This window comes from Acanthopagrus latus, chromosome 4 (genome assembly GCF_904848185.1).
Source record: "Acanthopagrus latus isolate v.2019 chromosome 4, fAcaLat1.1, whole genome shotgun sequence".
NCBI classification, from domain to species: Eukaryota; Metazoa; Chordata; class Actinopteri; order Spariformes; family Sparidae; genus Acanthopagrus; species Acanthopagrus latus.
In genome coordinates, this window is record NC_051042.1 from 26,938,215 (window position 1) to 26,955,704 (window position 17,490).

The 17,490-nt window shown below is 43.6% G+C and overlaps 1 protein-coding gene and 1 long non-coding RNA gene across 2 annotated transcripts in view; one reads left to right on the forward strand and one right to left on the reverse strand.

Annotated features, from left to right (window-relative positions):
* Positions 1-3,172, forward strand: part of spata17 (spermatogenesis associated 17) — a 33,962-nt gene extending 30,790 nt beyond the window's left edge. The window contains exon 10 of the mRNA XM_037095153.1: positions 3,029-3,172. The gene's annotated coding sequence lies outside the window, so the exon portion shown is untranslated. The remainder of the gene's footprint in view (positions 1-3,028) is intronic.
* LOC119017948 lies at positions 2,730-5,071 on the reverse strand. The gene is made up of 2 exons (XR_005074613.1): positions 3,639-5,071; positions 2,730-3,125 (listed from the first exon to the last, which is right to left on the reverse strand). It is a non-coding gene; the product is annotated as an uncharacterized LOC119017948 (long non-coding RNA).
* Between the last annotated feature and the right edge of the window lie 12,419 nt (positions 5,072-17,490).

A 17,490-nucleotide genomic window follows, 5' to 3' on the forward strand; every position in this document is an offset into this window, starting at 1 on the left:
GAAGTCTTGAAATGCATCCACAGCCTGTTCAGTGACTGTACTGCAGTCAATATTGAAAATCAGCCCTCTTTGTGAGAGCAACATGTACTTTGGAACTCAGTACAAAGTTATATAAGAGAATACTTTGATTTTAAATTCAGGATGAAATCATGGCTCAACTAAACCCAATCGTGTACCTGTAATGCATAAATGCCAACTGTGTGTGTGTGTGTCTTAATCTCATGAAATCTTGCTGTTTGATGCAGTGAAGTCTTGTTGTGATTGCTGATGTTGTCGTTGTATGGTGAAAATGTTTTGTCTCGTCACTGTGTTCGGAATTTTCCCAACAGCGACGTTACCTCTTGTCTCTTGCTCAGGGCGGATGTAAATTAGCTTATATCTAACTCTGGTACAGCTAACAAGCCCTGTCAAAAAAAATAAATGAAATAAAATGACAAAGGTACGTTAACACCTTGTGAGGGATTTGAAATGTGACTGGAAATCTGTTTAAAACTCTGTGTGTGTGTGTGTGTGTGTGTGTGTGTGTGTGTGTGTGTGTACATACATGGGCATATTGTATGTATGTGTCCTGTCGGCCAGTGTGCTGTTCACTGTTGTGTTAAGCCTAAGTGGCAGTGGGGTTAGCCTCTTTCAGAAACAGCACAGCCACAAATTGATGTGACACTTTGAACCCCCTCTCCCCCATTGCTCCCCGCTAGCCCACCACCTCCCACAAACACACCCAAACACACACACTGATCAGCCTCCAGGTTAAAGGAGGTTCCACCAGTCTCGTTTTCTTTCTGCGTCCCAGCTTTCACAGCTCTAGAGTGCGGGCTAGGGTAGGTTTCGGGGGTTACAGCATGTGTGTATACATGTGCGTGCAAGTGTGTGCATATGTGTGTGAAGGAGCTGTCACACGGGGCTGGCATCACCATCCAGTTTGCCATCTCTTCCTCAGCCTGACAAGTCCCTGCTCCCTACCCCATGGCTAGTGCGCGCGCACACACACACACACACACACACAGTCTCTGTCTCTCTCTCAATCATCTCTCACCCAAATATATGATATGTGAACACACCAATCACAAGCTCACATGGACTGTATGAATGCATACAATGAATAAATGTATAAGCACACACACAGGCGCACACATGTATCCATCCAGATGCACAAGCAGCTGCATATTACACAGTGAAGGCATTTGACAAAACACGCAGCACTCTCTGGACACTGTGACGGTAACACATCACATCACATCACTGTTTGCGGAAAAGCGGAGCTGCATTTAAACTGGAATTCACTTCAACTTTTGTGTGCAGGAGTTTCTATTTGTGTGGCATCACCGTCGTGTGTGTGTGTGTGAGAGATTCTCGGCAGTTGCTGGCGTCAGACCGCGGAGGGGTTCTGTTTGTTACAAGGACAGGCTTGTCCCCGCCTCCAGGCGTCGGCATTACGATGATTGTCATGGCGATGGAGTGTGAGTGACAGGCGGGATCACATGTGGTAGCCGGGGAGCAGGAAGCCCGCACCGCCCCAGTCCCTGACATTAGTTTGTCCTTCATCAAAACTTTACACTCGTTGAGAACTACTCACTCCCTCTGTTGCAAAATCTCTCCCATTTACTTTCCCTTTTTTCACCATCTGTCTCTCTCATGTCCTGATCTCTCTTTCTCTCTTTTATTTCTATTTCTCCAGCTCTTTGCCTCCCATTTACATTTCGTTTCATACTCTTATACCTCCCCCTCCTTCTCCGTCTCTCTCAATTACTTCACAGTTTTTCTCACTGTCGTCTTACTGTGCCAAGCATAGGATATGTTTTGAGTTTTTTGGGTGACATCATGCTGCTCTCTAAGTAATGTGTGATTGGTTAAAAGAATACAATGTAGAAAAGGTTGTATTATCTCATACCTACACACGCATACACACACACACACACATGCCTGCTAACATGCACAGTGTAGTCTCTGAGCGTGTGAGCGTATCTGTGTGTGTCCGCTTGCTTCGGCAGTGTTTTTCTTCGGGGCGTGTGTGTTGATGCAAACTAATGCCTGTTTGTGTGTGAGTGTATAAGAATGCAGGTGTATGTGTGTTTTGGTGAGAGAGCGCAAGCTTTTTTGTGCATCGCAGCAGAAAAGGAGGTCAGGGTTTGAACGGAGACTCGGGCATTCATCATTAGGCTGCTGCCGCTGCCGGTAATGTTGCCCGTTACAACCGTGATTAAGAGCCCCGCTTAGTTCCAGCAGCCGGTGCAGACGCATAGACACACACACACACACACACACACACACACGCATGCATGTGTGGTACCGAGTACATCTCTGGTACTCTGTAGTTTGACAGGAAACTCTCTCTTTTACACCATCGCCCAGTTCAGCGTGCGTTCATGCGTGTGTGTGTGTGTGTGTGTTTGTTGTTCGGGGGCTGTGCTGTACATGGTCTCTAACTGCGCAGAGGCTTCAGGGCCTGATGAGAAACCTGTCACAGTCACTCATGAAAAGAGCAATTCACCGCTCCACACACACACACACACACACACACACACAACATGAAGTTACACACAGTCTTGGTGAGTGTATTTGTGAATCATGTCAGATGGATGTAAACCTTTTTCCCCATTTATGAAAGCTTTAAAACTGTCGTGGCAGCCTCTGTTCCTCAGCCATCTTTGTGGGATGATGTTATTTTTGTTCAAAAGTATGTGAAGACAGTAATCAAATGCCATCATAGCACACCATATACTGCCAAGTCTAATCCAAATTGAGCCTTTAATTAACTAGAATCAATCAGCATGTACCCAGATGCAGATCCTGCAGGTAAGGTGCACAACCCCAATTAAAGTAAATCATGTAAATAAAAGACACAATGACCTGTGATTTGTTAGCTCAAGAGGATCCTTCCAAGTTAATCGCAAATGGACTGTATGGAAACATTAAAAGTAAAATGTTTCTTTATTTTTTTTCTCTCTTCTGTTCCCCCCCATTTTTAAACATTTCCCTCCATCCCTCTTCTTCGTTTCCTCTTTGCCTTGCCTCTCCTCCACTCCAGCTTCTCAAGACAGTGTTAACCACCAACAACACCTTTGACAAGTTTCCTTGTCTGTACTCCGAGGCAGTCCTCATTGTGTGACACACCTCCTCTTGGCCTGGGAAGATAAAGGGAAATACAAATAAAGAAAGACTGATTATTGTACTTTTGTTATATTGTATTTATTTCATGTGTTTATCTGAGATCTACCTTCCTCGAATCTTTCAGTTCGCTATTCTCAGGCATGTTGGGGTTCACCTCAGGTAGCCTGACACACTTCTAACACATTTATCTGCTGCCTAATATGTCAGCTGTGTAGTCCAGAACATGTGTGAATCAGAGTCACCAAGTGGGAATGTGCAACACAAGCAGGTCTAATCTGGTGACCCGTTCTAAGAGACAGTGTGTGTGCCTGTAGGCAGTGACAGTGTCAGCAATGGAAAAGATACGTACTGTATTAGGGTTGGGCCGATGGCTGACAGTCATCTGACAACATCGAGATTAAAAGGGCCCCCCCCAACAGAAAGTAGTGTGTTGCTGTTAGGCATGAGTTGTTGGCATTTGTAACATGTTGGAGAGAAATTGAAAAGACGATTGTTGCTGCTCAGTGAGTGTCTCCAGTTCTACCAACCTAATACACTCGATTGCATTGATGGCAGCAGTGTTTCTCCTCTGCGGCTCCCAGATGCGTTGGGTTACGGTTGCGACATGCCGGCCAGAGCTGATTACTGCCATTCTGGACAATCCTTGTGGCTCCACCAGCCACAGCAGGGCAAGTTTCAGAAGCAGCTTTCTGCTTTGCTGCGTGGTGAATACGCACTGAGACTATTTTTACAGAAGCAGACATCGGCTGCATAAAGCTGCACGGAGCACGTCAGGCCAGACAGTCAGTCAGACACAGGAACAGCATAGAGCATCCGGTAAATTTTCTAAGTAAAAAGCCCCGTGCAGACTCGCGTTCCACAGCATAACATAGTTGGATATATTAACAATAAACACACTTAAAACATACAGTGAAACCATTTCACTGCAAAGCCAAGTCAACCACAGCAGAGGTACAAAAATCAACAAAAAATTACAAAATAAACACAGTCTGAGCCTGTCAGCAATGTCAGGCAGGCATTTCACTCCTGAAAGGCTCCTGGTGGGGTATAAACCTGCGTGGAGGACAGAACAAAAGAGTGACAAATGTACAGGACACTTACAGGAAACATCTGACAATAATTTTTTTGTCAACACAACTATGAAGGTTAACAAAATAGTATAGAAACATTCAAATTCTATGATGATCTTGTTTTTAATCAGGTCCAAATGAGAAGAGTCATATCTTTATGATATGATACAGGTTGTCAAGTTTCGTGCTGACAAAAATCATAATTGTGATTAGTGCTCATCCTGTATTCATTTTTAATTTTATTTAATTTAATCAGAGAAGATAAAGAAAACAAAATATAAACATTGATAAACCGCAACCAGTGATTTTTCTTTTTGGTTTTTTTTGTTTGTTTTTTGTTTTTAAGGTTTGCTTATAAGAACGGTTAAATCTTGTGTTCGTCAAGTCATTTTTTCAGCTCTGAAATACACTTCAATATCTTTCACAAATGTTCCATCTTCTTTATTCTGACACTTATTGAAGGACTTTGGTACCTTATTTAAAAATGTGAGTGTAAATTATTTAGACCAGCACTGAACTTTGTCTGGATGTGGGGACTTCATCTGACACCTCCATCCACTGGAGCCTGAGGCAGAACTTCCTCATGTAGTTGTCTGTTCTGATGGTGAAGTACAAAGTAAGTTCAGAGTCTCTCCTCTCCGTCACTTTTCTGTCTCTGAAACAGTCGCTGACACAAAAGTTTAATAAAAAATCTACTTGTTAATTCTCTAAGATAAACTTCCATCCATCTTTCCTCCCCCTGTGTTTCCTCTCTGTCTGTCTGTCTGTCTGTCTCTTTGCTCGTCTCCTCTCCGTCTCCTCCATGTTGCTGGCATTCCCCCGGGCCTGTGCTATAAGGCGTGGAAGAGGAGCAGAGACAGAGCATTTAGTAATGGCTTCTTAATGGGCTTGTCGACAGCCACATTAGAGCGCGCAGGCAGCGGGCGAGGCCGGGCAACGATATGCCAAGCCAGATGCCATGCCAGCTGTGGCACTCCGCTCTCTCACTCACACTCTCATTTGTAATCACATTTCTCATACGGATGGACGCCATGTGCGTAAAAGAGAGAAAGCAGACAGGCAGGCATGTCCCCTCCCAAGTCCTGTCAGTATGTTCTTTACCTCTGCTGTTTTCTTTGTTCTGTTTGTGTCTGTCTGGTTCTGCTGCACTCAGGTCTTTAACATTACCGTCGTACAGTGAACAGCAACAAAACCACACCACTGCACCACCTCTACATAAATGAGTTCATTCAGGGTTGTGTATCTCCAGGCTCTGCCAGGAGGTGTTGTTGCATCAGGGAGAGTTTGTGTCCAGCTTGCTTAAGTTTATTCCAGAGTCACACTGCCAGTCTTAAATGCGTATTAATCCAATACAGGGTCAAAACCTTGTCACCAGTGTCCCACTTTGAGAAACTGTAAACATTCAGCACAGTTTGTAGACCAGCGTCCGAGTTGGTTGACCTGACCTACCGTGTTTTCTAAAGCCAAACCGACTCATGGTCAGTTTTTCTTTTATTTTAAAGACTGTTAAATCATCCCAAATGAACTTTTACACGAAGATACAGCATAAACCAGCACTTTGATAAGGAACTGTGAAATGCGATCCAATTGTGTGACCATGGTATGAACATAGTCGGAAGGACTATGTCATGGTAACACTGTTTCTACGCACCTGAAACATATTTTTTACGTTTCTGAACTGTCACTGTTATTAGTTTTCTGTTGATATATACGCTGATACTGATAAATCTAAGATGTCAGCCTTTAGAAGGAAGAAGAAAGTTTGTAAAGTGAAGAGACGGAGGATGGCAGAGAGAGGGAGGAGTGATTAAATGAAGAGATGGATGATTGAATCAATTAATGCATGTTAATGTGCGATAGTGGAACCAGGGGCTGGAATGTCATTGCCAAAGGTCTTACAGGTCTCCAGTAGGGGGAGCCGTGTGTCAGTGACTCATAGACCTTCATCGGTAAGACATTGTGTGTGTGTGTGCGTGCGTGCATGCGTGTGTGCGTGCGTGCGTGTGTGCGTGTGCTGCCAAAGATTGAATAGTCAGAAGGTGGTTCTTTGTTTCCTCATCTGATCTGATCTCGTTGCTACCAAGCCAAATTTTCCTGTGTCAGCGATGATTCAGTGTGATGAGGATGCAAAGAGAATAAGGTGTGTGTGTGTGTGTGTGTGTGTGTGTGTGTGTGTGTGTGTGTGTGTGTTTGTGTGTTCTTCTGTGTATGTTTAGCAGTGCATGTACTTGTGTGCGTGTGTGTTTATGTATTGGCAGCTCATAGCATTTTAGGAGCTGAAGCCCATATACAGACCGGTGGCCCTGTTCACTGTATCGACAGCTGCCAATTGTCACTGCAGTGACTGACAGTTCTGTATTGATGGACGGGACCTGCTGACGGAGAGATGGAGGACAAAACAAAAGGAAACTGAGCGCCTTGGTGGTGAGGGGCAGAGGAAAAGGCAAAGAGAAGGAGGAACAAAGGCAGAGGGAGCATGTTAACTGGGACCTATGAAACTTTCTCAAGGTCATGGTAAGGAAGCCGACGTTTGAATCAGTTCACATTCAGCTCCATCAAGCAACCACATCTTCTTTATAGGTCCAACAGTCTTATCTTCCAAGGATTCACTTAAACGCTTTTGAAATGGTCTTCAGTATATGTGATTTTAGCCCACGTGGTGTGAGGGCATCGTATGACGACAGAGTTGATAATTGCGTATGACAATTTTTTTCTTTTTGCTAGTCAACTTTTTAGCTCATTTGTAACTAATTATGCTGATTAAGGACAACATTTGAAATTATGGGCATGCTGTTTAATCTTCTTCAGTCACACAAATACAGACCACTATTGAAACACTTGTTTCAACTGTTGGATCTTTGTTTTTTCACTGAACCAGAGACACTGAGACTGAAACATCCTGTTGGGTTATGTCCTCCATGGAAAAGGACTAAGTACATTCAAACTGCATGTAAAGCATGGGATGAAATGAAATGAGATGACACGTTAGCAAGAGCGAGCAAGGCATGTTTGGGTGTGGGAAAATGAAGAGTTTTCAGCATGCTGCAGAAAGATGAGCAGTGCCTCTGCTGTCCTGACTTCAGTGGAAGGGTTTTTCCATCTTTGTGTGGTCAGTGAGGAGCCCTGACTGAGATGAGTGAAAGTAGGAGAGTGACAGAGCTGTAAGAGGCAGAGAACATAAATATTTACAGCAAACTATAGCAGGGGATCAACATGGCTTTGAGGTATGAAAACATTAGAGTGAGAGAGACGGCCAGTGTAACCCTCTACTGAAATGAGTAATTTGTCAGAGGGTTTTTTATGAAGTTTTTTTAGGCTTACTGGTCTCAGAAAGCTCTTCACTGGAAGGTATCATGAAGGAGTGAAGCTCTGATAATCACTGTATTTAGTTACTCACCGTCTTGCCAGAGTAGTTTTGGGCTGTGCCGCAATCTTTGTGCGTCTTCTGGTTGACCTTCGCAGCCCATCCCCAATACACACATACACACACATCACCAGCAAACTTGTACGCACACACATACAGTACACACACTTGTGTCTATAGGTCTCTGTGAGCGTGTGTGTGTGTGTGTGTGTGTGTGTGTTGCCTCACCTCAGGAAACTTGTGGCTAATTCCATTAGTGGGAGGAGAGAGTATGTAAATGAGGGGAGACAGCTGGTGGTGAGGGGAGGTTGATGGAGTGAGCCTGGGGGGCCACAGACACACACCCACACAAACACACACACACCTCGCTACACTTTCATACATGTGCAGACATTGTCTTCATAACAATATATGGAAACAATGCATGCTCACACTAATTATGGTGTTACACATTCGTGAACACATGGCTTGATTTGTTCTTGGTTGGGCGTGCAGTGGCACTTTTGCCTTGAGAGAGGGAGGCGTTACTTTTATATGTGCATCCCTGTACAGCTGCACCTTATCCAACTTGTTCTGCACACTCTCAGTTTAATGTGTTTCCGCTCAACAGTCTCTACCACTAGAAAATAGGTTTGAATGCTATGGAATATGTTTCTGTTTATACACAATGCCCCTTAAATTATTTTTTTTTTCAACATGAGGAGGAAAAATGTTCATATCTAAGTCACAAAACACTCAAATCATTTGGTAAACATAACAGGCAGATTGTATTTTTGGTTAAATAGCCCCCTGTCTGGACCACTGGATACATGGCTAATCGAGCTAACTAGTTTACTGCAACTAAAGCTTATAGCAGTTTGCGGTTAGTCTGGTGACATGCTGCCCACTGTGTGTGTTGAGTATGAAGTTGACAGGTAGTCAAGTCTTTGTCTGATAATCAGCTATATGAACTTCTTAAATATGAGGATTGGCTGCTTTTTGTTGTCATTTATGAGAGTAAATGAAAATTATAATTTTTTAGACATTTTATTGACTAAACAAATACATTAATCAAATAATTAATAAACTGCAGATTGATCCATTAAAATAGTACATATGTAGAATATTCACTCATGTGAAGCACTCAACATGTATGCACACGTGTGTTTGTGTGTGTGTTAGAGGAGATGACTGGCTGATGGGTTGGGGTGTGGTGGTGGTGGTGGTGGGGGGGATGGACAGAGGGTCCAGATGGTTGGAGAGATAGATGGAGTGATAGATAAAGACGAAGAAAGAGGGACCAAAGACGGATGAAGTCACTGTTTATCATGCAGGAGCCTCTGCCATTGGTCACTGCTCCACTCACACACACACGCACACACAGGTAGTGTCGGCTGTAATCCTATTGTGTATCAGCAGTGACCACAGAGCAGGACTCTCTCATCACCTGTCACATCACACATACACACACACAACACTATAATCCTGTCAGTAACTGTGATGGAATTTAGAGGGGATTTAATTTTTTATAAATCTAGCAGCACACTGTGAATCATGGGAGCAAAGTACGGTCCTGCACACTTCTCGTTTCTATTCTCTCCGCAATATGTTTTCATGTCACTTTGATCCCCTTGTGTCTGTTGCCTGGATCGGTTTGCAATCTGTACAAAAGCCTCCATAACAGGTGACAACTTATATATTCACTGCATCCTTTATTCTTCACAAAATATTTATGATTCTTCCTCTCCCTCGGGGGAATCTTGCATAACATTATAAGCAAATTAAAGTGGAAGCTGCCTGGACTGGAAATGGCTGCAGGGTTAAGGCTGCAGATGGGAGCTGTGGGGGTAAAGGCTACTAAGAGGTGCTGAATGTTCATAGATGTACATTAAACTGTCCTGAAGCACCGGGGCCGCATGTTAAAGCTGTAATTGGCTGATTTTTCTCTTTAAAGTGAGGTATTGTTGGCTGAATGTGATGTACGGGGCTTGATTGACAGGAAATGAGAGAGGAGGCTGGGCAGTCTGTCATATCGCTAATGTGATAGGTAATGCCCTGAGGACACACACACACACACACACACACACACAATCAAGTGACTCTATCTGTCTCTCCATACACTCCTACACACACCTCAGTTTCTCCGTCTCAATCTCCATCCCACGTACACATGAACAGTTTGTCATTTTTCCCCTCCACACACACACACACACACACACACACACACTCTCTCCCTCTCTCTAAATCACACACACCGATATGTGCACTCAATGTTTGGCCGCGTGGCGTTTTACTGCAGGTTAATAATGAGAGGAGAGGTGTGTGACCCTGTCAGAAGTGTGAGAAACTGACCCAAAGAAATCAGACAGGGGCCGAGACCCCCCAACCCTGAGGGCATAAAGTGTGTGTATGTGGGTGGGTGTAATAGAGAGGGGGGAAAAGTGTGTGTGTGTGTCCATCCATATCTTCTCATGGATGACATATGTGGGGTCATTTACATACTATTACCTTTCTATTGGATATGACACACATGCACACACACACACACACACACACACACACACTCACATACACACATAGACATGAATAGGTGGATTGGCCTGGTGTGATGCCCCTGTCAGATGTCAGGATGCAGATGGGAAGGGATGGAGGGGGGTAGGTCACGTCTGTTTCCTCTCTCTCTCTCTCGCTCTCTCGCTCTCTCTCACACACACACACACACACACACACACACACCTGTCTGGCCCCCCTAAGGTGCCCAGTTACTAAGAGAGTTGTCAGCACGTCTGTGTGAGGCTTCAACTGTTTGACATCTGCCAGCGACCCCCCAAAACACGCACACACACACACACACATCTCCCCTACCACCTCATTTCAGAACAACAGAGCATCTCCCAGTGATCAACATTTAGCCACAGTCATCATTTACCCATCCCAGCTGCCAACACACACACTCACAACACATACACACGCTCATCTGAAGACGGCATGAGATAGACATTGGACCACAAACCCTCAAGTTAGCAAATAATTACAAGTAAGAAAAAGGAAATGTGTGTGTTTGTTTGCCTGTGTGCGTGTGTGCGTGTGTGTGTGTGTGTGTGTGTGTGTTTTCAGCTCCCCATACTTACACTCAGAGTGATAGAGAGACAAGCCTCCATTTGTCCCACTTTCATACAAGATAATGAAGCTGTCATTCTCAGACAACTTCATTGGATTGGTACAGGAGCACCAGACTGCTGTTCAGGGACACACACACACACACAGACACACACCTGCATAAGCACACAGTGCTGCAAGCGATCCCCCTGGCCCCCGTTAAGCATATGTCAAATATAACCATGTAAAGAAAGTGAGATTGTGTGACACATGTACAGCTGGCTGAATGGCAGAGACACAAAGCGCAGAGCAACACACACACACACACACACATACGCACACCCAGCTCATATCTTTAACATGCAAACAGACAGACAGCCCTGATAGCGAATAAAATGAAATCAACCTTGAATGGCAAAACCCTCTGTGAATACTTGTCTCCTCTTTACAAGTCAATTTCATATCCTGTAGCTGCAGACAAATCTAAAGAGATTTGAGAGCAGCGTGGAAACAGACGGAAGACGGAGGGGAATGAAAGGAGGGTTACGGTGAGAAAGCGAAGAAGTGAGAGTGAGTGTGATAGACAAAGAGGGAGGGAGAGACCTTGGTGAGAGCCGGGATCGCGTGTTAAATTGGGGTTGAAAAGTCATAACAGCACCACCGATTCGTAACTACAACCAGACTGACTCATACCACGAGATTAGATAGGATCGGTATTATCTCAGACAGCTCAGTGGGTTCAGACACATGACATTATTTAATGATGTTGCGGGTTTGAGGTCTTTGCCATTTTGTCAGGCCGTCGAAATGAATAACAATTTGCCTTCAAATGGCCCCATGTGTCTTTGAGCAAAGATTAAAACAAAATGTGCACACCTAACGCCACGTGGGTAAATGTGCAGGATAAAAAAAAAAAAACAGTAACAAAGGAAAAGGAGATGGTGATGGCAGTATGTTGGCAGTGACGGTTATATAGGTTGAAACGGATAGATCTAATGTTGTGCGTAAAGGCGTGACTGAGCCTCCACACCCACAGTCCTTACCAGGCTTTCTCTTAAAAATGTAAAGCTCTCTAAGCCAGGATAACCCTGATGACATCTTGAGGTTATTTTATGAGACTTGACAAATTTAGCTTTGCCAGAGCAACTGTTTCCACTCAGTAGTCCTCCTCATGATGAGTAAACTGCTCTTCACCTGGAGAATCAGTAGAGGTCTCCTAAAAATGAGCTTAAATCAAACCAGGAAAAACATCTATGCACTGTCTCTTATTAAAATCTGGGCTCACAGAACACGATGAGATCCTGAGACCGACACAGGAGAAGTGAGCAGCAGAATAGAGATTCAGAACAAGTGTCTGCTGTGCATGAATGTGCGCAAATGAGGGAGGACTTTTTTTATCCGATCATCCTCACACTCACTCATCTCTGTCTGTTCAAAGAAAAGCCATAATTACAGCTTTGAGTATTTAGCCTCACAATTTACTCGTTCTGTCACATTATTTACAGCTCTCTCTCTCCCGCTCTCTTTCCCTCTCTCACTCTCAGCAGGGGTTCACCCCCTATAATCTAGTCTGTTAGGTCCAATCCATATTCCAAGTTATTATCACTCTCATTTGCTTATTAAGTGCTCCCTTGTTTTCTTCAAATAAAGTTATAATTAGAGATTTAGTGTCGGCGGCTTGAAATACTATCTCCTCTTTATGGAATCTTGGGTGGGATGAGAGAGAATCGTGTTTTATCATACTCGAGGAGTTAATGAGGATGTGCACAGCTTGATATTGTGTTTGTATGTGTGTGTGAGGCGGTGTGTGTGTGTGTGTGTTTTCTAATTATGTCTCTGTGACAGCTTTCTGGCCTCCAAAATACCCATATACAGTATACCCTCTGTTGTTTTGTCTTCCCACTGATTTATGTTAATGAAGTCAACCACTAAAGAGGGAATATATAAGCTGAGGCTTTACGTTTTTTCTCGAGCAGCCATATTGGCTTCATGCGTCAACACTGTTTTCAATTTAGTTTGTATTTTATAAAAAAATAGATGTCTATGGTTCATGTTATAAACGTTAGTTAAGATGTAATCATTTTATTATTTAATACGTAACATCAAGTATCTATTAACGCTAACGCTGTTCTCCCTTTCATGTTAATGAGTGTGTAGTTAACTGCTAATGAATGCATAATAAAGTATAAAATAAATAATAAATAAATGTGTTAATCTAAAAGTAACAAAAAATGCTGAGTAGAGGTTTAAAGTGCTTCTTTATTGTCGTATAACAATAAACATGTTTTTGATGACATGATAGATGTTTATATAGTCTTATTAGTACTAATGAGCATCTTACAAGGGCATTATTACCTATTAACGGGTGTGAGAAAAACGCCAATATAGGTCAAAAATGAAAGCAGCTTTTTACGACCCAAATACGTTTGTTTTTAGGCGACAGACTCTAGTGGTTGTAGTTATTATTACATCTGCAAAGGAGGATGTTAGGAGAAGTAGTATTAAGAGTGAAAAATCCCTGGAAGGAAGAAGGTCGGGATGGACGGTCGAGAGAAGTCAACAGTGAGTTTCTCTTAACTTACTAATGTAGTGAAGTGACGTCACATACATGCTGTGAAGCAAATTAATTAGGTAGAGTATTGCGTTTGTAACTGGAGTTACAGAGGTAGCATAGTAACTTGAACTCTGACCACAAAGTTTTTCTAAACCTGAACAAGTAATTTTCTTGCGTAAACCTAACCCACCTGTGACCGTACGACAAAGGTGCGCTACATGTCTGTTTCAATGCACTCGTCATGTCGCTTTGGGAGGTGCCAACAATTGACCTACTCAGTCATTAAGGTGTAAGGATGTGTTGTATTAACTAACACTTACTACAAGGACTTTAATATGGAGCCCATTTTGCAATTCAGATTGAGTCACACCACATAATGTGCTCTTTAGTAGCTTATTTAGCCTAAATTAGATCTATAGGAACTGAGAAGGCTCCTTCTCCATAACTCTGCTGGTGTTCGCAGCACTGAATACCAATCACCAGTGTTTCCCGAGGATGATCCACTGATCCATTCTTACCTTCTCATGACCCACCCTGTGGGCCCAGCCCTGTCTTTGAGAAACAGCAGAGTAGAGTACATTAAGACACGCCCCAGCAACACACTGATTACATATGCTAGCTACGGTAATGAGCTGAGCTGGACAGTGGAAGACTGCTGCTGTTTATGGCAACTCATTATCTGGCCCATTGACCAGAACTGTTCTACACATCATAGAGCCCCGTGTCCTCTACATCTATTCGACCATCACTCTCTGCTTGTCTGGATGGGGGGTGCAAGTGTGTGTGTGTGTGTGTGTGTGTGTGTGTGTGTGTGTGTGGGGCGGTGTTTTGAATGGACTGGTGTGTGTATGTGATAGGTGAGATGTGGTTGTTAGATGGATGGATAAATGAACGGATGGATGGATGGATAGAAGTGAAAATGTGTGTGTGTTTGAGTGGGCATTTGCTTACGTGCGTGCGTTCACATAATGAAAAGTCAGATGATTCCCGAGCTAATGATCTCACACCCGCACATGCAGCATTACAAGTTCATTTGAGTAATACTTTGTGCCGTTAGTTTCATTTAAGTGTGTGTTTGTGCTTTTTCTGTATTCGATTATACGCCGGAGTGTCTCTCTCACGCGAGTGTGTGTCTGTGTGCGTCTGTCCGTGCACGAGCATGTTACTATGATCGCCTGCCAAAGTAAAGTGTTTGCAGCCGAGAGAGACAGGGGCGCTAAGCTCAAGGGCACATTTGTTTCAAGCTAATGATAGAATGTAAATGGAGCAAATTTCCTCCGCAAGAACAGAAGCTCTCCCGCTCAAACACACACACACTTTTATACTTTCACACACACACACACTTTTCCTCATGCACACACACGCACACACACATAGCGGCATCGTGTTGATGGAGTGCAGAATCTCATTACACATCTAATAGAATAAGTGTAGTGTGCGTATGGGGAGAGGAGAGGAGCAGCCAACCTGATTAGCCTTATCACTTTATTATGCCGCTCTGCACGCAGCACACAGGACAATTGCATTAGAGAGGAGCAGATGAGCTGAAGGCAAGGAGAACTCAGCAAACACAGCCTTAATTGATTCCTCACCAAATTAGCAGGGACAGGTGGGGGGCTCACCGGCTGCACGGCTGCTTGACTGACTGGATGCTCCGTCGGCCTCCTCACCGAGTGGCTGACTTGTTGACTCGTTCGGTAGTCGGTTGACGGCGAGAGTCATTGACTGACTGATTGGTTCACTGACTGGCTGGCTGCATTAGAGGCCTTCAGTGGAGCTGAAGGTGAGGGGGAACCCAGAGAGCAGGTTAATGCTTTAATTGATTCCTCAGCAGATTAACAGAGACAGATTAAACTGCCTTTACATAAATAACATGAAATTCAGATATCATTATATGGAATTAATCATGGCATGAAGTATCAGCTATCCTTTATTTTGTCGTGATAAGTTCTCTCACTTTGATTAAGTTGTCTGTAGTTGTTCCTGTATTGGGTGGCACTCAAGGCAGGGTGGGGAGGCACCGGGTGGGTGTTCAGGGGTGTGGCGGAGGAAAGAGGGGGAGAAGGAGGGGGAGAAGGAGGGGGACGCACAGGACACAAGGGGAAGAGGGTTTGTCTTTGTCTGTGTAGGTCCCCCCGGGGGGATTGTGGGATAGTAGAGGTTAATGAATCTGATTGGCTGGTGGGAGTTTTTCTGCTGGTGCTGCGGTTTACACACTCGCAGGGCTTCACTTTTTTTATTTCGCCAACTTTGGCTCCGGCACAGTGCGGCATGAAGGACAGAGCAGCAGACAAAAAGTGTGTTAAACTGTACTGAAGGTGTGGAATAGACTGGGACTTTGATTCAACACTGTAGAGACTGGATTACAGATGCAGAGACATACACTTAAATTCTATGTAGAAACAATTAAACACAAACTCAATGTCACCTGTAAGCATAGAACAAAATGTGGTTCCAAATTATGTTTCAAGATTTCGTCTGTTTATTTTACTTTGCTCAATTTAACTGTGGTATTTGCTATTTGAATGAGCCTTTTAAAGTGAACTAACAAAATAATAAAACACATTTTATCTTTACCTCCATACAGACCCGCACAGCTTGTATAAATGTGTTTTCAGTGATGAGTGTGTGTTTATTGTGCTTCATCTCTGGCTGCAACTCTCCAAATACACACAGACAAAAGTGACCTATGTGAGTATTTAATCATAGAAATATTATTTTGTGATCAACATTTTTGTCGGGTGTTTTATTTATTTTCTATATTTTGTGTTAGATATTAAGATAAAATCAGTGAAAACTCTCAGTGTCATTGAAAGTCCTTGAATCTGCCTCTACACTAATATCTGCCCACATCTGATAGATTTTTGACAACTTTGAAAGTTGGCTGCCCTTCAACTGACTACTCCTTGATGAATGCCTATGCAGAATACCAATATTACTTTGTTTGGTTTCTGGAAGAAGAAATTCCTTTTTATACTTTCTCTGCAGTGTTGTTATGCCTTTTGGATAAATATCCCAAAAACACAGCTTGAGAAAAAAAAAAAAAAAAAAAGAATCAGGACCTGCTTGTTGAGGTAAGCTTTTGAAATCTTACCCAAAATCTGTGATTAAGTCTGGAGTTATAATAAAGTTTTACATTCATGACATAAAGTACATGTTCAAGCATTTTTAGTCATTATTCATTTTGTAGATAACAGCACCAAAATGCACCTCAGTCAGTCCCGTCATGTGTTTTGAGTTGTTCAACCCTTTAAATCTAATTCTTGCAGGGAAACAAGTCCTGAACTAATGACAGATCTAACTTTGCATATGTGTCTCAACATAGTTACATGTATGTGAAGCTATGCGTGTCTGCACACGCAAGCACATACATTCATCCACGTCTATGTGTACGTGCGTCTGTGGGTGTATGAAACTGTATGTGTGTGTGCTAATGAGAGTGGGGGGAAGCGGGCCGTCGCAGCAGTGCGTCCTCTGCTCTCCCGGCAGGTCACTAGCGACAGATGTTCTCAGCATATGTGGCGAATTAATTAGCCGCTAGTAAACAGAGGGGGCTGCCGCCATGAGCTGCCGGTCTGTGCCGCCGCCGAGCCACATCGGGCCGCCTTTTGTCCAAATTCCTCTTTTCTCTCCATCCTCCTCTGGTAGATAGTTAAGTGGAGCATCATTCTTTTTGATCAGTGGGCCCATAATGAGTTTGGGGCCACGTGTGTGTTTGAATTGTGTGTGTGTGTGTGTGTGTGTGTGTGTGTGTGTGTGTGTGTTTCTGGGAGGGGTGGTGTGTATGCAACTGTGTGTGCACTGTGGATCAGTGTCTCTTGAGTTTGGAGCCAAACGAGGATCACGGATGTGTTTGTGCGCGCGTTTGTGTGTTTGCACGTCAGCACCCCATCATTTGGACATGGCAGTGAGCCTGTTTTTGTGATGAGAGATCCCCTTGATGACCTAATTGGTTGATTGAGGTGCATCTCTGCGTGTGTGTGTATGCCAGGGCCTCGCGCTCCCAGAACTGGGAATGTTTTCACAGCCTCAGAAAAACTTGGCAGAGACTGGAAACACTTTGAGAGCTGTTTGGATAAACACATGCAGACACACACACACACACACACAAAGGGACACCAAGCTGATACACCTGGACTGAATTTGAAGCCCAATAAGAAATATCAAATTTTTTTAAAGCAGTATTCCCATCACCAAAGTACAGCTGTGAATCGCGGCGAGTCAGCCCAGTTGTCACAATAAATCTTTGTATGTGCGTTTCTGCAGATCACAGATGTGTTGTCACTCCACGGCGCTTCATGTCACAACTTTGT